At 41.3% G+C, this 24,803-nt stretch overlaps 1 protein-coding gene across 3 annotated transcripts in view; it reads right to left on the bottom strand.

Moving 5' to 3' along the window:
- Positions 1-24,803, bottom strand: part of LOC111864098 (Down syndrome cell adhesion molecule-like protein Dscam2) — a 368,724-nt gene that overhangs the window by 326,345 nt on the left and 17,576 nt on the right. For all 3 annotated transcript variants that reach the window (XM_033751326.1, XM_023851121.2, XM_033751328.1), the window contains exon 2: positions 8,666-8,901. The gene's annotated coding sequence lies outside the window, so the exon portion shown is untranslated. The remainder of the gene's footprint in view (positions 1-8,665; positions 8,902-24,803) is intronic.

Here is a 24,803-nt window from a genome sequence, read left to right on the forward strand (position 1 = left end):
GTTGAGGAGAATATTTGGACCGAAGAGAGATGAAGTGACAGGAGGTTGGAGAAAACTGCATAATGAGGAGCTTCATAACTTGTACTCTTCTCCAAGTATAATTAGAATGATCAAGTCAAGAAGGATGAGGTGGGCAAGGCATGTAGCACGAATGGGGAAGACGATGAATGCTTATTGGATATTGGTGGGAAAGCCAGAAGGAAAGAGACAACTGTGAAGACCAAGGCGTAGTTGGGTGGGAAATATTAAAATGGATCTTAGAGAGATAGGATGGGATGGTATGGATTGAACTGTCTTGGCTCAGGATAGGGACCAGTGGAGGGCTCTTGCGATCACAGTAATGAACCTTCGGGTTCCATAAAATGCTGAGAAATTCTTGAGTAGCTGCAGAATTAACAGCTCCTCCAGAAGGGCTCAGCTCCATCAGTAAGTAATATCACTTTTATAGCAAAATATTTGCTTCCTTTTCATCTCACTTTATGAATATGAGAAATAAATAAAGAAAGACAATATTAAAATTTGTTCCAAAATTGTAAGTTAAAGACTGTGGACTGAATCGTTTGCCCCAGGACAGAGGCAAATAGCGGGCTCTTGTTGCATAAAAGGCTGAGAATTTGTTTTGCATCTGAGCAATTCTTAGCCTCTCATGAGGAACTCTGACTTATGTAATGAGTTACTTCCTAGTAATCATATTAGTACTTTCAAACACAAGAAGTTTTATATGTAATGTTGCTCATAATCTCCAATCACACGTTAGTAGTACTTCATTTAGTGCACAAATTGCAGCCCCAAATTAAATTCGAAACGTAACCGTATTTTGGCTTCACATATTATTAAGTTACCTTCAGATATGAATATGCAAAATTTCAATTTCCTGTGCTGAACAGCGCTACTGCTGCTCTAAGCAAACTCGCAGGGCCAGCATTGTCGTCATACAAGTACAAACTGCAGTGTCAGTTCTTGCGATTGCGCCCTCAGGTGGCAGGGTCACATGCTCCAACCGACAAGTCGGACCGACCCATACCACTTCAGGGTTGCGCTGTCCAGGAAACACTCACTTTATTTAACTCAGGAGTATCGACATCCACTCAGTCTCGTGAGTATAACTGAGGAGCTATTTCAAGAAAACATCGGCTCCGGTCTACAAAACCGAGATTAAAGGCCGTGGGAATCCGCTGCGCTGACAACGTGACACCCTCTATCCACAAAAGTTGGCACTAACTTCGCTTACAAACGGCGATCGCTCGGTCGGTAGAGTTCGCTCGAGGACTACAGGCAACGGAGTTTTTTATATCGACGTCAGTATCATAAGCAAATTATATAAAAGTCGTTAAGATTCTTAAAACATAGCACTTTTCAACTACACTCATTAAATGTACCCTGTTTTACGCAGCACATGAGCAATTTAAAATTATTTTTAAATTATAGGAGATAAAAAATAAACAATTGACAATTGATCGTTAAGTCATGAAGTTAAGTACTTTTAGCCCCCTGACTCTTAATGCGAAAGCAGTGTCAGAGGGGGCAAGCATGCTGTATATTATATTACATATTCAGTAATGTATCTGTAACATCCAACTACACAAGCATAAACCTGACAGTCTACCATTTACTGCAAAGGTTAAGAACGCGTGGAGATAATCTCCATTCCCTGACACGTCTTCATACTATGACAATTAATTAAATATATGAGGGGCGCACCATAGCTCAAGCGGTTAGTGCCTGGCTTCCTTTTCCAGCGCCCCGGGTTCGATCCCGGGTCTGGTCAAGTGGGATTTGTGATGGACAAAGTGGCGCTGGGGTAGGCTTTCTCCGAGTACTTCGGTTTCCCTGCCAATCTCCATTCCACCAATTGCTCCACAATCACCCTCACCTATCATCTGGGGCTGGTACAATAGGCCAGAAGTGGCCGCAGTACAAGGGACTTAGTCCCACCCCACTAGCAGTAAAAAAAATTAAATATATGTAGTTAATTATTTCTTCACCTTTACCTTGCCTAGAGCTTCTAACGTGCCAGTGAAGGATATAACTTATTTATTTACCAAAATTCTCCATAGCCAAAATCAATATTGCTAGATTATATGTACACTGTATGGGTCAAAACCAATTCATGGCAATTTTCTACATATAAGCCTATGATGAAAATTACCACACCTGAGGTTTCTGGTATCTGGGTCCGTGAAGATTCAGTCTGCAAACTTCTGCGTTGTAACACCTTGTAGCTTCGCTGGCTCTAAACAAAATTTCTGGGAAATCCCCTGCCTCCATCTTCCATCATGACACTGATAAACGCTTACCAATCTATAAGGCGCCTCAATCCAGAAGATTAGAAATTAAACTACCAAGGATCACTGTCACTTCCACCAGAGCAATGTCATTGCTGGCAAAGTAGCATTTCTGTACTCAAAATTATTGAAATTTATAAAATATAATTCCACGAAACATTAATATTTAGGTTATAAAAAATATATTTTATGGCTGCGGTAAGCGTAGACACGTTTCATCAAACAAAATTTTCTCGTTATGCCACGAAGCGACTCTTTAATACGTGCTCAAATTACGTTAGGAGATAAAGTTGAAAGCATCCCTTATTTTTTGTCTCGTCACTCCTACGTACTGTTCTATATGCAACGGTGGCCGCAAAACCAATGAAGTTAGAAACTTCTGCCCTGTGCTCCTGTCACTAACAACATTCCTTACTCTTGGCTGTCTCAATGAATACAAATTATTTGACAACGAAATAAAATTCATAAATTGTCTTTCATATGCACTACACAAAATATATGTGACAGACACAAAATGAATCTCAACTGGTGCAACAGAATCTCATTACTGAATTCGGCGATGGCGATATTCTTGTGATGCGACACTGCTGCCATTTTTCAAGTTCTAATCTGTGAAGTTTACTGCATAACAGGGTGCTGAGGAGAATATTCGGACCGAACAGGGATGAAGTGACAGAAGGTTGGAGAAAACTGCGTAATGAGGAGCTTCATGACTCGTACTCTTCTCCAAGTTTAATTGGAATGATCAAGTCAAGGAGAATGAAGTGGGCAGGGCATGTAGCACGAATGGGGAAACAGAGAAATGCATATAGGATATTGGTGGGAAAGCCAGAAGGAAAGAGACCACTGGGAAGATCAAGGCAATATTAAAAGAGATCTTAGTGAGATAGGATGGGATGGTATGGATTTAATTGATCTGGCTCAGGATAGGGACCAGTGTAGGGCTCTTGTGAACACGGTGATGAACCTTCGGGTTCCATAAAATGCTGGGAAATTCTTAAGTAGCTGCAGAATTGGCGGCTCCTCCAGAAGGGCTCAGCACCATAAGTAAGTAAGTAGAGGGCCGCGCCATAGCTCAAGCGGTTAGTCGCTGGCTTCCCACCGCGGCGGCCCGGGTTCGATCCCGGGTCTGGTGAAGTGGGATTTGTGGTGGACAAAGTGGCGCTGGGCAGGTTTTCTCCGAGTACTTCGGTTTCCCCATGCCAATCTTCATTCCACTAATTGCTTCACAATCACCCTCACCTATCATCTGGGGCTGGTACAATAGGCCAGAAGTGGCCTCAGTACAAGGGACTTAGTCCTACCCCACTAGCAACAAAGTAAGTAATATGTGATTCTTATATTCCACGGTGCCTACACTCAAGGAAGGTAAATATATCTCATACGACGGTCAAGTAATAAAAAATTTCGTTTTTAATGGATTAATTGTAAGATCATACGTCATAAAATATACGTAACTTCATGGAGCTGTTTCTTAGAGATATTAAGTACGCGTAGTCCGTGGGAAATCAACCGACATTTCGGAGGAAATTTGTTCCTCTCTTCGGAGTCGGAAAACTAGCCAAGCACGGAAGGAGCGTGAAGCAGGTAGCAAGCTGAAATAATTGCGTTTCCTTTCAACGTTTAGTCAATTTTCTATTCTTTCATAAATTTGTTATATGAAAACACTCTTCTAATGTGGTCACTTACACTGCCTGTCCGTCAGAGAGGTTATTTAGACTCACTCAGAAGTTCTGAACAAAACTTTCAATAATAAGAACACAATTCCATGTCTGTATAACCGAAGTGACAACCTTTCCTTGAACTTTGTCAAGGCGAAAAAGAAGTTGTGAAAGGCCATATTATTTTATGTTCACTGTCGAGAATTACAGCAGACCTTAAACAGATCAGAGTTGAGTGGAGAAGATAGCAATATGGTGGATTCATAATACAGCTCACGAGACTATATACGAATATTTTAGTAATTATCACACTCAATTATTATTATTATAAATATCCTTAAAATATTGCATGCATTTATTTAGAAAAAAATAGCGAAGCCCAGCTAAAGTCGAACTTATTCTTGACTACTACCCTGCCCACCTCATCCTACTTCTCATACTAAATTTAATTATATCCATGTTGTAATATCGGACATGATCTTCATATTCAATGTATAATTTTTAAGCGTTTTGCGAGGAACATTCCTACTTCACGAGATTTCCGGTTCTCGTGGCACTGAGTATTGATATTACTGCCGTCCGCGACACTGTATAGAAACGTCTTCTACGGTGTGAAGATGGAGGCACCAGGTTACTATATATCTACATAACTCTACGGCGTCACATCCCAGAATATCTTAATCAAGGCTTTATCCTTTGTGACCTCGCGAATTTGCAAAATTGTGCGAGGTAAATTCAGTGTGTTCTACTGCACGGGAACTTCTACCGAAAACCAGAAGTTAAAGTCACATTAATATAATTATGCGCCTGAGTGTAATCCATTCTATGTAGCTTCATAGTAACCATAACTCATATTGCGTATTAAGGACATGACACAGTAGACAAGGGTGTATTAATATTTGACACCACACACACCTTTCACGAGGAGCAGAAGGTAGATTGCATAGTGATATTGGAGCAGCAAGAAAGTGTTAAAGAGGAGCTTCTGGGGGTTTACGGACTACCGAATACGAAACCGTACAGTGGATACTCAGGATAGACGTGTAGCCGCATCACAGATCACGTCTGTAAGAATAAAACTGTTGCTATCCGTGTACAGTAGTCTGCCAACTTCGGGGATATGAGAAATTCATACAGAATTTTACTCGGGAAGGCTGAAAGGACGAGACAATTTGGGAAACTATTGAGCAGATGTGAGGATCATATTAAATGTTTATCTTGAAGAAAGATAGTGCGAGGCTGTGGATTGGATTAATCAGCCTCATTGTATAGTACAACGACCTTCTCCTGAGAAAAAAGTAATGAATCTTCGAGTTCCATAAAATACGGAAAAAATATTGACTCCTAGAGCGATTATTTGACAATTATTATTATTATTATGGCACTTTATTTCGGCTTATTCACTGTCGTCAGACATGGCGTTCAATTTTATGTTTTAAATAATATAATGCATAAGTCCGAATGAGGTTTCATTGCTTGGTCTCCCAGGTCGCCAGATTTAACCCCAGTGGATTTTCTCTTGTGGGGTTATGTGAAGAACAGTGTCTACCAGGTTAAGATCAACGACGTTCAAAACCTTAAAGCCCTCGTAAGGGACGCTGTGGCTACGGTAACAACAAACACGCTTCAAGTATGGATATTTGCCGTGCCACCAAGGGAGCCCACATTGAAATTTATTGAGAAAGTTATGTACTCAGAAAAAAACTTTGATAATTTCCCTTTGTAGTGGTGTAACCCATAAATGTGTATAATAAATTCTTTCTGAGATATAATTTCATTTTGGATACCTTTCATCCGGACACCATGTATTAGGAATTTAGGCCCATTCGAAGTAACGTTCTACATACAACATTATCACTTTGTTCCCCGAGCTCAGCTTCGATTCTCGAATGAGCTTAAGGAGCAGTCTCTGATGTGTCTTCGTGTGTCCATGTCTGGTCTCTGCAGTGGTGCTGAGGGCACAGTTTCGTTACTATTGTCACACACCGGGGTACAACGGCTCGGCACGAATTGCCGTGCGGCCGTAATGTTCTCTATTTAATTGGCGAAAATAAAGGTAACATATTTGCAGGCTCTCTGAAGTTCTAAAATTTTCAGAATTCAAGAGACCAGGTTCATCCAGATGCTGTTTATATTCACATCAAAATTTCAAGCAGCCATTTGCATTAGTAAGCCTATATAACAAATATGGGGGGGGGGGCGTTAACCTTAAACATAAATCTGATACCTGGTTTCACAGAAACAACTCATTATTTAGAGGTAGAAGCTAAAGATAAGGTAAAGTTTCTTATGTGCTTCACTAATTAGGCACTAAGCCATGAAAAGTGTATGGGGGAGTGGATGTGTGAATCCATATTTTCTTTACCTTGGCACTAGCTGCAGGTAAGTGGTCAGCTTCACGCCTCAGCCGCTTTACCCCTGGAGAAACCTTTGAATAGGAGGTTGGGTGGACCTCAGAGGCGTTTTGGACGACGTGGAGAAGAGAAAATACTTGACCCTATCGCTACTCGAACTCCGACCCCTCGGTCGTCGAGCCCACAGCTACACGTTATACCGACTGCCCGCGAATATTTATGTATATATATATTAAAATATAGATTTAATTATAAAGTGCTCCTACCTCAAGAGTTATATTAAGTAGAGTGTGGCGTTGTGTGGAGTTTTGCAGAAGTTCACAGGCGTTTCGGAAGAGTACCGTATTTACGGATGTACTCGTATAGGCCGCACATTTTTTGCCAAAAATTCAAGAGCAAAACTGGGGTGCGGCTTATATTCGAAATATTCGAAATCACACTTCATTTAAAAAAAAAGTATATTCATAATTAGTAATACAGGGTGTTCTACTCCTGAAATAATATTCCAAGAAAATTATTTTTTCTACAATTTCTGTCTGAAAATTGTGCTGCGGCCTATACACGCACGCGGCCTATACATGCGTAAATACGGTAAATTTGCTGCTCACTTGTTCAGCTACATCAATGGATGTTTATTCCGCAAACACCAGAAGAGTGTACAATAAATAGTTATTAAATTGTACACCAATCAGCACACTGACTTATAGACTGTACAATCTGATTGTCAATAAGGGAGAGAAATTAAAGAAGAACTTGTTCAGCTTACTCTTGGAGCGTCAATCTAGAAACATTAAGTTCCTCCTAACATTCGGAAACTTCCAGCAGACTACACAAGATTAGTCTTAACGGGCACCGTCACGGTAACTCAAACCGCACACGTCTAGTTCAGCCTGGTATTCCAAAACGCAATAAAGGGACCAGTCAGCTCCCACAACATAACCGTCAACAATGATCCAATATGAGATAATACAGGTACAAACTGCAATCCCATGTTTATCGGATAAGACGACTGGAGCAAAGAAGAGCAGCGCAATAAGCACAACGGAATCAGAGGGCGAAACAGAAGCGAGAAGCAGATTCCAGATGAAGAATAAGATGATGCAACCTATTTTGACACACCGTGTAAAATGCATTTGTAGAATTACAAAGCAAACTACTTGCAGAAGAATCTAACTTCGGACATAAAAATCGCTGGCTCCTTAAAGCGGGTGGCACGAGAGCTGGAAGTAGCAGTCAACCCTGGAAGGAAGGGGCCAACATGCAGGGACAGCAAGGGACGAGAGACCGGAAGTGGCAAGGATACGGCTTCCGTAGATTCTTAAGGCTTCTGACGATGGTGGATGACACACAGAATTACTGTGGTTTTGGTCTTTTTCCATCGTCCGGAATTCTAGGTAATAGAGGGCAAGACGCTTCGGAAACTAGATCTGTTTCCGTCTTCAGGTGAGAAAGGAAGACACCTACTCAGTTGTGCCCCTTAGAAGGAGTTAATCTCAATCACTGGATACAAGATTTCAGGATACAATGATTGTCTTCTTTCGGTTCTGAACATGAAATCTAAGTTACAACGCAACAAGCTAAAGGTAAACCTTCGATGTTAAACAAGCCGTTGTTTTACAAATAAGAACATAATAACGAAAACTCTTAATGTAAAATGTATTGCTTACTTTCCTATGGTAGAGTGGCTGCGTCATAGCTCAAGCGGTTAGTCGCTGGCTTCCCGCCGCGGCGGCCCGGGTTCGTTCCCGGGTCTGGTCAAGTGGGATTTATGGTGGACAAAGTGGCGCTGGGGCAGGTTTTCTCCGAGTACTTCGGTTTCCCCTGCCAATCTTCATTCCACCAATTGCTGCACAATCACCCTCACCTATCATCTGGGGCTAGTACAATAGGCCAGAAGTGGCCGCAGTACAAGGGAGTTAGTCCCACCCCACTAGCAATAAAAAAATAGAATACAGTTATAGGTTGCAAGAACTTCAACGACAGCAAGTAAACTTGCGTTACTTGCGTTAAAATGTGTTTTATGATGGTTTTTTAATGATAATCGCGCTAATAAAGCATTTAATTAACGCTAATCAGTCTACAAACAACTTAATTAATGTTTGATTTCAGATCCTAACCAGAGATGAATATGAGAAGTACTGTTCTTTGGAATGTTGCAGAATTTTGGCGATGTTTCGGAAAAACGTACCGCCTCCAATTTTTAGGTCGAAAAGTGTGCCGATTAAGCAAGATGAAAGAAGAAAGCTTGGTGAACTTCTATAGGGCATAAATTCTTACTTTCAACATGATTATACAGGTTGATAACATAGACTATCGTTACATGCAATGATTATAACGTAAACATCAATTATAGCAGTATAAATACCTGTTCAGTAACGCAGCGAAGGGTGTCCGAGGCTTAGCACGTAGCTCCACACGAGAGCAGATGCCGGTCGGTCACACGAAGTAGCTCCACGCAGCCACACACCCGAGACTCAGCTCGCAACTGATGCTCAAACACAGGTCCGCATTTCGAACTCCCGCTCTGACGCCTGGCGCCAGTATCTTGCGCCCTGCGCCCAGCATCGCCCGCGCATCACTCTCGCCCGAGACGGAGTGACACTGGAGGCAGAGTAAAGAAAACAACTGAGGTTTCATTCAACAGATTCGGATTGGGGTTTGTAGTGGTGCAANTTTCTTCTCTTTTACAATTTTGTTCCACTTGTTTCAACATTTCTGGATTATACGATTATGTAAAATTATTATAAGCATTTTATAACTCCTCAGATACTAAAGTACTTACTTCGAACACTAACCGGCGCAGAATTGTAACAAGAGCCCTTTAAAAATTTGCGCATATAAAAAATTTCACGTTTCATTTACTCGGTTCAAATAATTCCTGAAATTATAAAATAAAATATTAATTAGATTTACTATTATCGCTTTAAAGGATTATTGCTGATTAGAGTGAGTCTCGACGGGTTTTTGGTTTGGAGATTGGATTTATTGAAAACTTACAGGTTGTAATTACAAATCACCGTAACACAATTTACTGATCACTACACCAGAGTCTCTGTGCCTTCTCTAGCCGTTCCCTGGTAACGGCTTCTATCAGTGAGGATTCTTCAACTGCACCGACCAAGTCTTCGCTTCACTGATACCATTACAACGGACTAACTTTCCAGAGTCAGAGTCAGAGCCAGAGTTACTTTACGACTGGCGATTTACCGCCAATCAGTTCGTCTTGTAGACAAGACCCTTGAGACTCACGACCAGAATTTTTATTTTCCACCTGAACACTTGCAGTTATAGTCCTTATGTAACATCCTCTCTCACGCGAGGATGGGTCCGTCGTTTACAATTGCTGCTGGGCCACGCCAGCACAGTCATTCCCAGATCCGAGTCCCGCGGGACTCATGACCATATTTTACTTTCTCTGATTTGAGATTCCCCCCAACCTGAAGGGACATGTCCCGTATTTATATCCCCCAAGAACAGGGTGACCCGTTGTTAGGTAATGGATCAATAAACGCGTGTCCGAAACAGCAGTGACGTCATACAATAGAAGAACTGTCGGAAACGGTGTTTTCTGTTTGGTACGTCCCGAGGGTATATCACGAGGACTAACCGGACAAGCCAGGCAGTCCCGAGTCTGCAGTTAGGGAGTGAAATTCGTGGGGAACAGCCCTTGTTAGAAGACTCTTAGCAGGAATGGTCTAGTGGAGGCCCTAACAAGCTGAGAAGACTACTGTGGGTTACAGTGTTTAGTGCGGGGTTATAGTTACTTGTAACTCCGAGTTCCAAATGCGTACATTCTCACTTCCGGAGGTTTAATTAACGTAACTGCATGGTGATGATTCATTGCAATTGATTTGATATACAGGTTACTGCATATTCACTAAAAAAAAGGACTATATTTTATGCGGACTTGCGTAGATACAAACATATGTACCCTCGTTTAATTATATAAGTGTGGTCTTATTTCCTTCCAAGTTGCATATCCACTTTAAAAGGCGTTGTGTTAAATTATAGACAGCATGCAATTAAAACTGTCTGCTCCACTGCCATTCTATTTTTACCTGCCTTTAACAATTTGTCAAAGTAAAAAGTTCTGAACAAACCAAAAGACAAATAAAGCAGTTCTGCAAGTTTATGTTCATTTTAATTAACGTTCTGATGCATGCCTTGCCATATTTTCATCAAAAATTTACAGTTAAAGCATTTAAGTATAAGTTAAATATATGCGAGGCTATGGATGTTTTCTACGAATGATTCTTCTAGTGTGACCCCTCAAGTAGAGTTTTCATTTAAGAGAGAAAATTTTGTCACACGGAATGAAAATACATTTCCCAGAGAACCCGAACCTCGGAGCTTTCATCAATTTTTTATGTAAAATGTTAGCAAAAAAATATTTAATTCAGCAATTCCTTCTCTCTTAAGTGAATTTCACGTCTGAAAATTTCCTCGGATATAAAATCCTCAACTGAGCTTAATTATTTTTGCCTTCAGTAATTCAGTATCCCATTTGTGTCCTAGTTTTGTGTGTCAAACAGATGTATAATTTACTATGTACAGCATGCTAATTATTTCCTATTCGAAATTTATCAGAAGTCTGACTAATTAGTTTTCTAAACAGCTGGTATATAATTTCATAAAATATATTTATTTAGGACTGAAAGCAGGAAGCTTGACACATAGGGAGTCGAAGTTGAGGTCTCCTGATCATTTTGTGAGTAAATGTTTTTTCCACTTTTATACATTAGTGAAAATTCATGTTCAATAGTAATAATATACAAAAAACACGTAAATAAATAAATAATTATGCATTTTCTCTTATACGACTACTCTATATGTACACCATGGCTATGTTCATACTGTAAGGACCTTCACTGCTATACTTGTATATTAATTCAGTTATTGTAGAAAATATTAAAGTTACGTGGAAGAGTCAGTATATAGGTCACAAATGGATACAAAACGTAAAACATATGATATTCGGACCTGGAGAATACTTCCGACATATCATCCACGAGCAATGATTAAACTTGTCATATTGCATTACCAGTGCGTCGAAACCCGCAGAATAAAAATCTTTGGACTATTGTCTCAGCCGCTTCCGCGCCTCCGTCGTCTTCGTTGTCAGACTTTGCCACCGAAAGACGCTGGATAGCGATCACGTGATATGTGTTTACTGTAGGTTCATGTCCGTTCCGCGGCTATAATAGGTAAGTGACAGAATTCGTTCAAGGCAGTTACGAGTAGTAGTAGCGGCAGGAGCATGCCAAGAAGCAAACAAGTCAGTTCTCGGTAGGAGATAGCCAAGGGAAGTTCGTAGTTGTAGAAAAAATACAACTCGACCTGTGAAGACTTAACTTGTGATTAGAACACTTTATTTATGTGCAATATTTGGAGTACGCAGTTCAGTGAGCCTTCCAGTTCCTGTGTTATAAATCCGTGAAGACTAGTGCAGACAGACTGAAGAGATTAGAGTGGAGTGCTTTGTAGTGTGAAAATAAAAAGACAGTGTAATAATTAAAGCAGTCTTCTGGGGTGTGGCTCAGTGTAGGTATTGTGTTAACCGACGTTTCGGAAGAACATATCGCCGCAATCTTCAGGGTACTTACTTACTCACGGAGCTGAGCCCTTCTGGAGGAGCCGCCAATTCTGCAGCTACTCAAGAATATCCCAGCAATTTATGAAACCCGATGGTTCATTACCGTGTTCACAAGAGCCCTCCACTGGTCCCTATCCTGAGCCAGGTCTATCCAATCCATACCATCCCATCATATCTCTCTAATATCCATTCTAATATTGTCCACCCACCTACGCCTTGGTCTTCCCTGTGGTCTCTTTCATTCTGGCTTTCCCACCAATATCCTATACGCATTCTTCAGGGTAGAAAAGAAAAAGAAATTCGCGAGCGAACCACGGTGAGCAGGTGCAAACAGACCTGCCTGTTACTCAGTTTTAATTCCAAATATTTAATTTGCCTAACTCCTTGAAGGACCATGAATATTACAATTCCTTCTATGTAATTTAATCCATATTTATCATTTTATAAAAATTATCTTAAAACATTTTGCCCAAGTACTTTAAATTTGTTCTCCTACAAAGAACTATTAGCCACGACAAAAAATACGAGTAGCTCACTATGTAAATTCAATTTCTTTGTATAAATTTTAACCAAAATATCTTCCCAATGACTTTATTTTGTGTGAGATTATGAACAGACGAATCCGAGGTATATATATAACAGACTTCGCTGTGAAACGCGCCTTCAAACTGACCAATAGTTCACTGTACAGAATATGTAAGGTGTCTGCGTTCAACATGAAGATACACGTAAACTCTTTACTTAATTGACCCTCATACCATAGACAAAATATTGGGGTTTCTAAGATTGCAACGAATTATTTAAGAAGCCCGAAAGTTGCGTGCGCCTGAGGATATGTTACTGGCCACATTATCGTCTTTTCTGGGGAGGTCTGTGCACGTGAAACTGACAACCGATACGGCGCACTGCGAAAAGACTGCTATAAGAGTCACAATGATTAGATGTGTTGTGTGTAAAGCTTCATGATCCGCATTTTCATAAGAATTACTAGGCCCTCGGGGCACGCGGTAGCGTAGTTGGTTGAGGCACTATGCTACATGCCGAAAGGTCGCGCGATCGAGTCCCAATGAGGTGGACTTTTTTTTTTAATTTACCTAATCCTTCCAGCCGCATTATGACCCTGGAGTCGACTTAGTCTCTAATACAAATGAGTGCCAGGAATCTTTCTGGAGGGTAGAGGGCGGCTGGCGAGTAAAGCTTAAACTTACCGCCATCCGTGAACTGATTGTCTAGAGAAAATGTGGGAGCCTTGACATCTCACAACCATATGGGCCTCCACGGCCTGTTACAGGGATATCTTTACTTATTACCTATTACTAGCTTATAAAAAGATGTAGATTAATTTGACCCATGTAATAAGAAAATGAGCGTACATGAAACGTCGTGGTCAACTGAACAGCAATCCTTCTTGATGCTCGAGAGGTCCCGTTTTCATTTCTCGACGCGGTGACCAGTTAAACTGACAGATATTAAGGTTGTAAGTGGTTTTCTTCAGTCGTTACACGAAAATACCGGGAGAGTACCTAAAATTATACAACGGCCGCTTGGAAGCTATACAACCATATCAATCGAAAGAGTTGTTAAACAAAACAAAAATAAACAAATAAATATATATCTATATATATATCTATTACCTAAGTAGAAAGCCGTCTTCTAGGATGTGGCGCTGTGTAGATATCGTGTTAACCGACGTTTCGGGGTAACGTGTCGCCTCCATCTTCAGGGTAGAAGAAAAAATAAAAACCCGAACGAGGAACCAGCGTGAACAGGTGTAAGCACCTTCAGCTTTCTTTATAGTCACGGGGGTAAAAACCTAAAATCTTACATAATTACCTAAGTACTCTCTAACCGGTCAAGTGACGGATCAGAGATGAGGTCCCTCACTCAAAGACTAACTAAGTTACAACGTGCTGTCTCAGTAACGATAACTTCTGATTCAAATTTCCAAGCTTCGGCAGTTAAAGAAGATACACTGAAAGCGCTGTTACAGATACGATGCGTCTTGCAAGCGAAGCAAGCAGGTGACATCTCCGTGCAGACACATGACTAGGTTTGAAATACGGTCAAACCAAGTTTCCGAGTGGTCATGGCAATTAGGCCTGAAATATCTTAAAATAAGAGCTAAGAAAAAAGAGCGACGCTTCAAGACCGTGACAAAAATGTCTGATATACTTCATTCACTGAGTTCACGTGGAACAGACTAGAAGCCACTTGTGGCTTTAAAACATCAGCAGTGTATTCTCACATTTGTTACAGTACTTTTGCCGATTTTTAACGGTCGTTTTCTAAGTAGAACTAGAGGCGGATGGGAAAATTACAACTGTTACAGGCTGCCTCCAGATCTTCAGCACCTTTAAGTTCTTGTGTGTCCCAGGCGTGGGCCTGGCTCTTTACTTTCTACATGCGAACTTAACCACGGTTTTCTGTATGTACATACACATGCACTGTTCCAAATTTACTGTTATAACAAGGCCGCGCCACAGCTCAAGCGGTTAGTCGCTGGCTTCCCATTGCAGCGGCCCGGGTTCGATCTCAGGTCTGGTCAAGTGGGATTTGTGGTGGACAAAGTGGCGCTGCGGCAGGTTTTCTCCGAGTACTTCGGTTTCCCCTGCAAATCTTCATCCCACCAATTGCTCCACAATCACCCTCACCTATCATCTGGAGCTGGTACAATAGGCCAGAAGTGGCCGCAGTACAAGGGACTTAGTCCCACCCCACCAGCAATAAAGAAATTATATTGTTATAACAAATCACAGTGGTAGATGGTAATTTTCTTGCAAAACAAGGCTTGTAACTGAAAACTGATTGTGATATGCTATGAATGATTATAGGTGTCGGTAAAAGTAGTTTCCTTGTGTTTAATTAATTAATCAACATGTCATGACGACTTATACAGAGTGTGGCTGATCATCACCCCTCTTGACCTCGACACTAGAGAGAATGGACAGCGTCACAACCCGGCCGCTATAGCCCCGAGGATAGACCTCATGGTATCCATTAAATAGGAGACTGAATGGGCTCCACAAGCGGTCTAGATATTGTGGAGTTGAGAAAGAGTCTCGTCTCTGTCGGGAATCGATCCCCGGCCGTTCAGCCCGTAGCTGACCCAGTGACCGACTGAGCTGACCGTTCTCAGTAGGTATTGTAGGAAGTGGTTATTAAAACTGTCAAGCTTTATATGCGGGTTTATTGGTTTATCGTAACGGCACTGTAGTAACAAAACTCACTCACAGATTCGTATGACATTCGTGTTCTATGGGCAGAACATTCGGCATCAGCTGTTGTCGTTTGGGCTCAAGCTCAGTCCCATAAGCCCACCAATCGATGTGCGTTACATTCTATTCATATATTTATTTTGGTCAGTCTGTACCAAAATACGTAGGTCTTGGGTCTAGGAACTGCGGGTGAGAATACTCAGACTAAACACAAAGAGATGTTTGGGAATTAAATCAGTGATTACGTGTATTTCAATGGCCAGACTCATTAATTATTGCGAAAAGTTATTACAGTTAATAAAATGTTGCTGAAGGATACGGAGCATAATCATGTTAGAGTTTTCATTCATTCACGCTCTGATCAGTGGCTCCTTGTTGGGCCATGCCCTCTTTTTCAGTTTCGTACTCATTTTTTGCACAGACGGTAAGACTCCTGGGACGGGGTATCAACCCGTCGCAAGGCCGCTACCTACACACAGGACAACACAAACACAGAATAAAGGTACACACAGACAACCATGTCTTGATTTGGATTCGAACCCAAGATCCCAGAATTCGAGAGAGCTAAGACAGTTCATGCCTGAGAAATCTCGACCAATCTGATCGACAAGAATGTTAGACTTGAAAGGATTCTGACGATGGTGTATGCTGCATAGAACTATAAGATTTATTGTGGACTCTATACATCGTCTGGTATATATAAAACAAAAAAACCACAACGTTTCGGAGACTACATCTGTCTCCGTCCTCAGGTGGATGGGGCAAGACCAGTGATTGAGACTAGCTCTTTCTAACGGGCCCAACTGAGTAGGTCTATCCTACCCCATCCACCTGAAGACGGAGACAGATCCAGTCTCCGAAACGTTCTGGTGTTTTGTCTTATATATACTAGACGAGGGCTAGAGTCCAAAATAAGCCTTTAGTTCCGTAAAGAATGTTAGTGTTTTGCATGTAAAACTAAAATATGTGGCACCAGTTAACACAAACAGGACACACACGATGCTTATCTCTGTTGGCTACATCAGAGACTCAAATAGAACAGCGGAGCCTGGGACAAGTAACCCTAATTTTCATTCTCGTATCAACGCTGACTCTGCCACTCAGAGAGGAAACTTACACTTATCATGCACTGAGTACCTCACCTATCGGCAAAGAAACTCCACCCTTCTTAGTCCCTCGCTGCAAGCTCTAACGTGTAACTAACACGCTACAAGTGCTACTGGGCCGAGTCATCAATACTGCAATGCTTCGACTCGCTGAACATCCAAGGGATACGATATTCAACGTACCCTTCAGAAATCACATGTGAAGTCATTCAAATGAATGGTTCTGTCTAGTGAAATGATTCAATTAAATGTTTCCAAGAACTTGGTGCTGCTTGTGGGTCCACACTGCACTGACCTCTCCCTGTGCTTACATCTCTCTGCTGCAGGGTAAGGCGTGGAGACTAGCGTTCGCGGTGTTTGTTAATTAATTTAACAAAATGGCTGCTAGAACTCATAAGCCGCTCAGTCATAGCATTTAATGCAAACGTCATTTGGGAGGCAGCGCTATGAGCTCAGTAAACAGCTGTAAGACTTACACATGCTTCTCTGCTCTCAGAGACACGTCTCAAAATCTTTTATCACTTTTATCGGACTAGTCATTTCCCAGGAAGAAAAGGCATTCTTCATAAATATGTAGAATTATGCTGTAGTATGTGCGGCAGGCACACTTGACAAAGGCGAAGGCTATTGATAGGAGACAAATTCATCCTGTCGTTAGAGATGTTACAAAAGGGTTCAGTTACAATTGCAACTTCTTGGTACATAATTTGAAATAATGGCGTTATTTAAATCAGAATGCGCTTCTATTCAATAATAAAACATGATTTTCTCACATTATGAATGACAAATTTACTGACTCTAAAAAAACGCAAAAATAAGGAGACGCGCTATTTCGTTTAAAAAATAAATACAAATAATTTGTAATCCTCACCGTAGCGAAAAAGAAAATCATTAGCTGTTACAAAAATGTTGCCCTGTAAGAACACAGAAAAAGAAAACATACAATTCACCTATACTCTGAAGATGGAGGCAGTATCTCGCTTCAAATGGCTGAAGCTCCCCTATTAGACTTCATGAAGTGACAAGTGCACGCTCTGAAACTTCACCGCCGTGAAAACTTCAAATATTTCAAATTAATTCAACGCTGTTTGAGTTCACAAGACTCCCGGAGTACAGAACTCCTGCGCCTAATTTATATCAATATTATCTTAGTTCAAGTGATATCTCGTATCTCGTAGTGAACTGCGCGTTTGTGCAGATAGCGTTCTTTAGTTTGTTTGTATTTATGATGTTTTGTTCATTATCGCTGTTTGCATCTTCGTTACATTAAAGTAATAATTAGCACCAGCTTACATCCTTAACATCTGGGTGTGACCCAGTTATCCCGTTCCTGTCAGGTATTTCATGTGTGAATGTGTTGTGTCGTGTCGCGTAGTGTCATGCCGTGTTGTGGGTCCCTTGTGAGTGAAAATTTTCTCTTTATGGCCATGCCTACGTGTTGTAAATTTTGCCTTGTGTTTCTGTGCAGAAAGTCTCGCTCTCTGTTGGGCATCATGAAAAGAAGAACATGGATTCACTTATACTACCACTACCACTAANACATTAGTCATCCACCTGTTCTTTTATTTAAAAAAACCTTTCGTGTACTGAATTCTGTCTCCGTCCTCAAGAAAAAACCCACTCAGATGGACCCAATCGATAAAGTTAGTCCCTTTCTTAGGACTTAAGGGATGAAAGGTAAAGGTAAAGTTGTCCCTTGTGTTTAACTAAGTACTACGACATGAAGGCGTATAGGGGGAGTGGATGTATCGTCACTCATGGAGCTGAGCCCTTTTTGAGAAGCTGCCAATTGTGTAGCTATTCAAGAACTTCCCAGCATTTTATGGAACCCGAAGGTTTATTACAGTGTTCACAAGGGCTCAAGTGTCTGTAGGGTCAAGAATTTTCTCTTTTCCGCGTTGTTCATACTGGTTCTGGAGTCCCGCCAACTTCTTATTCAGTGGATACTAGTGCTTTTGCCCCCGAGGGTTAAGCTGCCGGAGCGTGAAGCTCACCATTCACTTCCAGCTAGTGCCGAGGTCAAGAAAATATTCCCAACTTTGCTTTAGAATATGCCATTAGGAAGATCCAGGAAAAACAGTTGGGACTGAAACTAAACGGGACACATCAGCTGTTGGCCTATGCCGATGATGTGAATCTACTGGGTGATAATGTACATACCATAAAGAAAAACACACAAACTTTAATTGATGCAAGTAAAGAGGTTGGTCTAGAAGTAAACACAGAGAAAACTAAGTATATGTTACTGTCTCGTCACCAAAATGCAGGGCAAAATCATGACATAAAGATAGGAAACAGATGTTTTGAAAATGTGGCGCAGTTGAGATATTTGGGAACGACTATAACAGATCGAAACCTGATTCAGGAGGAAATTAAGAGGCGATTGAACTCGGGTAATGGTTGCTACCATTCAGTCCAGAACCTTTTGTCTTCTCGTCTGCTGTCCAAAAACATAAAAATTAGAATATACAAAACTATAATTTTGCCTGTGGTTCTGTATGGGTGTGAAATTTGGTTTCTGACATTAAGGGAGGAACATAGACTGAGGGTGTTTGAGAACAGGGTGTTGAGAATATTTGGACCGAAGAGAGATGAAGTGACAAGAGGTTGGAGAAAACTGCATAATGAGGAGCTTCATAACTCGTACTCTTCTCCAAGTATGATTAGAATGATCAAGTCAAGGAGAACGAGGTTGGCAGGGCATGTAGCACGAATGGGGAAGACGATGAATGCTTATTGGATATTGATGGGAAAGCCAGAAGGTCATTGGGAAGACCAAGGCGTAGTTGGGTGGACAATATTAAAATGGATCTTAGAGAAATAGGATGGGATGGTATGGGTTGGATTGTTTTGGCTCAGGATTGGGGCCAGTGGAGGACTCTTGTGAATACGGTAATGAACCTTCGGGTTCCATAAAATGCTGGGAAATTCTTGAGTAGCTGCAGATTTAGCTTGTCCTCAAGAAGGGCTCAGCTCCATCAGTAAGTAAGTAAGTAATGGGGACAACTTCATGGAGTTACTAATATTTGCTGGGCTACAAGAAATTCTTTTCTTGACTGAACCCAAATCATCACCACCTTGCTCGAGCAGCCGGGACTAGTCAGACTAATCCTCTCCAGTAAACTCCTTTTCAACTGCCAAATTTCATATTCATTTTCTGTTCCCTAGATCGTCTCAAAGAATCCGTCTAAGTGTTAGGAACATTGTAACACTTCGTCACCTTCTGGTTTCTGGGGCGAGTTCTTAGCTCCCACCAACCCCCAAGGTTGGGGAAATTTTATTATGTCTTCGGATACTGCCTATTCCATATACCCTATCGGCAGCTACCTCCCATAATTGGTGCCCCCCCACAAAAATCCGAAAAGTGCCCAAACACCATGCCGTTATAAAAAGGAGCTCAATTTCATCCACTTTACAAAATTGTAACGCCTATAAGCATGAACTAATATACATCGCTGTTGGTCTAATAGTGGCTAAAGCACAGGCTAACAGAAAGACCTACATTCTTGAAGGGAGTCGAACCTCAATGGCGCAACAACTTTACGAATTATCTCGTTTTTCGTGTCCCACTTTCCAACAAATTCCATTTTCTTCTACCAACAAAGAAAGAGGCAATAATTAAGTTGTGTAACTTCGATTTTCGGGGTCTAGCTGTGTCGTGTTGAAGCATTTCCTGCATTTCGGCATATAGTGCGGACACAATCTTAAAAATGAAGACAGAAAGCGCAGTGCGTCTCGAAATGATTGAACAGCTTTAACACTCCATTCGTCTAAATCCTGAAACTGAAGCTACACATCAGGGAGAAGCCGAGAAACCCTAAGTGATAAGCATGGAGGAAATCGGTTCTCGCGGTGCCATCATGAAATAGGGTTCATTTTGTTTTGACATGTTTCCAACAGAATTTATACAAATATCACGCACTTCAGCTCTTCACAATCCCCAAATATTACCGTTCGAGACATCCAATATGTATTAAAGTCTGCAATGTTAGTTATACGAGTAAATTATCCATAAGGGTACAGATTTCATGTTAATTTCGCAAATTATACTCGAATTATCTGCTACTTGGTTAGCACTCTAATACACCGCAGGTTTATTTGGAGACAGGAACCCCACTCCTACAAAATTAGGATTTAATTACGACCTGGCAGAAGTTGGAGAACGCGGTACTATATTAGACTGTAGCAACAGTCTCTGTTAAGCAGCTCCGTGTCTCTTTCATGTGTGTCTCCTTGCCGTTGTTATGTGTGGTTGTATTATTGAGGTTAAAAGCAACGTTTCATATTGAAGGTATATCCAGTTCAATTCCCGGTTAGAACCTTCTAACATAACACAGAATTTGCGTAATCTGTGCAGCCATTTCGAATGAATTCTAAGAGATGATCAGTGGTACAGGCGCCAGGTTACAGAGTGTCTTAAATTCTAACGTTAAGGGACCTGAACTGCATTAAGTGTTCTTCTCCATAGCCTCTATGTCAAATAACATTTCAGGATTGCCAACTTGACTGGTGTTTTCGCTGTTTTTCTCACTCCCTTCAACAAACTCGTGAATAGTGGGTTAAGCAGACCAGAGCAGCTTACTCACAAACATTTGGTTACTCATAAATTCACGTTCTTCTTACTATCTTATTTCATAGCGGACTCCGTAGTCTAGGGGTAACGTTCCCACCTCGTGACTCAAGGTACGCGGATTCAAACCCGGCGGAGGTCGTGGAATTTTTAAGGGCGGAAAAATTCAGGGAACAAGTCCTCCGGGAGGGACTTTAAGCCGTGGGTCACGTGTCGTAGCTTTACGGCACGTAAAAGAACCACTGAGCCAAATTCAGGACATTTCCCGCCCAACAGCAGTCTCTAACGCCTCTGGTAGATGGGGGAAGCAGCGAGATACCGCTGAGCCAGTAGAGGCCGTACTCGCTGGCTGAGTCGGGACTGATGGCACGCACCAGTACCGGTAGGGAATAGAGACTGGTAGAATATCATAGGGGACGCACAATGGACCAACAGTTCGTCTAAGTGCATGGGGAAACACACCCTCTCCAATAAAATACAATACAATGCAAATCTTATTTCATTATATTATCTAAGAATCAGTAAGTCTAAGAAAATATCTTAAAATAAAACAGGATTACCAACTTCCTCTCCCCCCGCCTTTTCAAGGTCTTATGTCGTAATAATTGACAGTCCTCTTTCCCTGCACGCATTCTCCTTTCCCTAGGAACACCGGAACATTGTTCCAGGTTTCATACTGAATTAACGCGCGTTCCAAACATGTCTGACTCCTGAGTCAGATTGTTGTGTCTCTCAATAGTGAGGCGACTGTCGGGATAGAAACTTGGAGCATTCCGATCCGAAGGCTTCTGTGCTGTGACGTAATGGAAAAGGGAAGTAAAGCAAACGAGAATATAAAAGGAACACGCGAATCTGTAATTCTGGATGTCATGGTAGCCTCTCCTGTTTCAATAAATTGTCTTTACATCTTATTAAAATTTTTTTAGGGTGCAAATAAATAGTTGTCCTTATCTGTTCCTTCTACTGTCTGAAGGTGATGTTTTATTCTTGCGATTTTTAATAAGTATTAAAAAAAAGAGAAAGCAATTGTATTTTTAATTAGTTTACTCACTAATTACCTTCGCATAGCTTTCTTCTTTATCCCTGTATTCTCAAAATTAAGATTTATTCATCTAAGTAAATTTTGTGATGTTTCTTCTCTGGAGGATAAATGACAAACTTCTAATATCACTGGTCCAGTGATTGAGGCTAGCTCTTTCTAAGGGACCCAACAGAATAGGTGCTTTCCCTCACCTGAGGAAGAAAACAGATCCAGTTTCCGAAACGTCGTGTTTTTCTTAGTTATCGTAAAACCAGGACGATGGATAAAGTCCGAAAACCCAATATCTCTGTGTGTTATACGCCATCGTCAGAATCCTATAGTAACTACTTCTAATATCGATGTATCTATCTCTAGCTAAATGTGTATATCATATTCAGTTCTTACATTCCCACTGTTCAATATTCATTTCATTAAGACAGAAGATACAAATACTTGATTTCTAATTTTAATTGTTTTTTTTTTTATTTCCCTGCTGGCACCAGGAGAGTTTATAAAACCTTAGGCGAATTAATGCATGTCTTTTTTCGTTAATTAGGGGGTGGAGTCCAACTGGTTCCACTCGGCACGGCGGCCACTGATTGGCCTATTGTACCTGCCCCGGGTAATTATGATGATGGAGATTTGGTGGAATGAAGATTGGCAGTGGAACCCGAAGTATTTCGGAGAAAACCCACCCCAGCGCCACTTTGTCCACCACAAATCCCACTTGACCAGACCCAGGGATCGAACCCGGGTCGCTGCGGTGGGAAGCCAGCGACTAACCGCTTGAGCTATGGCGCGTCCTAATGCATGTGTCACTTTTTCACATGTGTCATTCTCGACACAAACTCCGCAGTTGGTGCCGATTCCTTAACAAGCCCCATAGCCACTCTAATTGTACTAATATTTACGGGAACAAACGTGTCAGTAAATAAATTAGAATATCATCTGTTTATACAGTATTAAATTTTAGATCGTCACATGCCAAATTTAACGTTTTTGTTTTATTATTTTATACGCATAGTTTCGGATGAACCTATATAATTTCGTGACATAATTCCTTCGCCTTAAAAAATTATAAATTTTACATAAAAGTACGTGCCCCGCAATGGAACCATTCGCGGAGAACTGTTAAAAATAATTGCGAAATATACCCTTAATAGCGTGGCGAGTTAGAACGTCGTGTCACGAAACTGGGTACGTCTACCCTAGATCGTCATGTCTGCTCTGTTTAAAGAAATGCCCTCTGCAAGACGGAGCAAGCGGAGGAATTATATCATCACTCATTTACTCAGGTTTCGCAATGACTTTCATCAAATGAACGTTCGGGTCTCGCTTTAATGACATTTTCCAACTCTAACTGGATTATAGTATAATCTGCTGAATGCTACATTAAAATTCATTGACGATTTTTACACTGTTCAACTTCTGTACCTGAGTTTCCAACAGACTGTCAGAAGATATTCGCTGCTAAATTTGTTCAAGAGCACGATAAGAGAGTTATCCTATAGAAACTAAACAAGTCTAACTTTTGGATCTGAAATACGATTCATAAGATTTACCGGTAGTTGAGAAATATTTCCAAGTTGTCTCGTTTTCTTTGTTGTCCGTTTCACAAATGCGTCGGTGATGATAGGCCCATCGATGAAAAATATTTGATGTAGTTATTGCAGAATCGTAAGGTAATTTGTAAACTGGTATAAAATGGTATAAAATTAGAAATTTTCACCGTAATTAAATGTAATGAAATATTTTCGGACAGTCTGCCATGTCAAGATGGAGTGGATTCAAATGTTTGCGAACTGCCAGTCTCCATCATCCGTGGCCTCTTCTACAGAGTCGTAATCTTTTCTTACACAAACGATAGGACTCCTTGGACCAGTGATCAGCCCGTCGCAAGGCCACTACCTACACACAAGAAACACAAACACAGAATAAACGCATGCAGACATCCATGCCTTTCAAAGGGATTCGAGCTCACGATCCTAGTGTTCGAGAGGGCGAAGACATTTCATGCCTTAGGTAGGACGCACACCGGCATCGTCAAGACACAATGTCTGCGACATGACGCAAAGAAAGGAGCAATATTGAAACGAATGCGATTATGAAAACCGCCGCACACAGGTCTGAGTCATGATGCTGACGTCAGCTTCGTGCTGCAGACAGGTGCAGCAGGACTAGGGCATGTTCCTTTTCCGTGCGTCAAGACTCAGACATCAGTACTCAACCAGTGTACGTTATCGATATGACGTCATGTCGTCAACTAGAAAACATGTGATAAGACGCAGACACGTGTTACTTCGGTTTGCGGACTCGAGTCTGAATCACGAATGAAGCAAGACTGTGTCTTTTGTTTCATGTCTTGATGCTAGTCTTGACGCAGTTGGTGTGCGGACGCCCTTAGACAGCACGGCCACTATGATCGGCTTCGTTGTAAATTACAATTAGTTAATCTCTTCGCAGATGTTCACACAGTAACAAATTTTCGGGTGAATAGTATGAAGGAATCAAAAAATTAAAAATTTCAATTATTCTTCTCATAAGCACATTGCATACCTGATTTCTTTTAACTTCATTACGGCTCCTCTATAAATTAATCGGAGTTAACAATATAAATATGAAGGCTACTTCAGAGTGTAACAACATTTTGCAATCATCGTCCGAACCTCGCCTTCAGAAAAGCCTCGTGAGTGAATTGTAAGTTTGTATGGTTTCTTTGTCATTCCGAGACGGTGTAACTGACAGTGTGATTGCTTACATTAATATTACACTGTTGCAGCAGGAGAGCTGGGGCTATGCGGCATGGCGCGCCAACTCTTGGGGCTCCTGCTGGGAGTTAGCTACTCGCTGGGGCAGGCCTTGTCTATTCTGTGCGCTACCGCATTTGCATGCATTTCCATATATTAATATGCGGGAGAGGTTCAGGGAAGCGCCGCTGGGCTGCCCCGTCGTTATCACACTTTAATAGACTTTCAAACTTTTTCCTGGCATTTGTTTT

The sequence above is a fragment of the Cryptotermes secundus genome, unplaced genomic scaffold (assembly GCF_002891405.2).
Source record: "Cryptotermes secundus unplaced genomic scaffold, Csec_1.0 scaffold708, whole genome shotgun sequence".
Taxonomy (NCBI): domain Eukaryota; kingdom Metazoa; phylum Arthropoda; class Insecta; order Blattodea; family Kalotermitidae; genus Cryptotermes; species Cryptotermes secundus.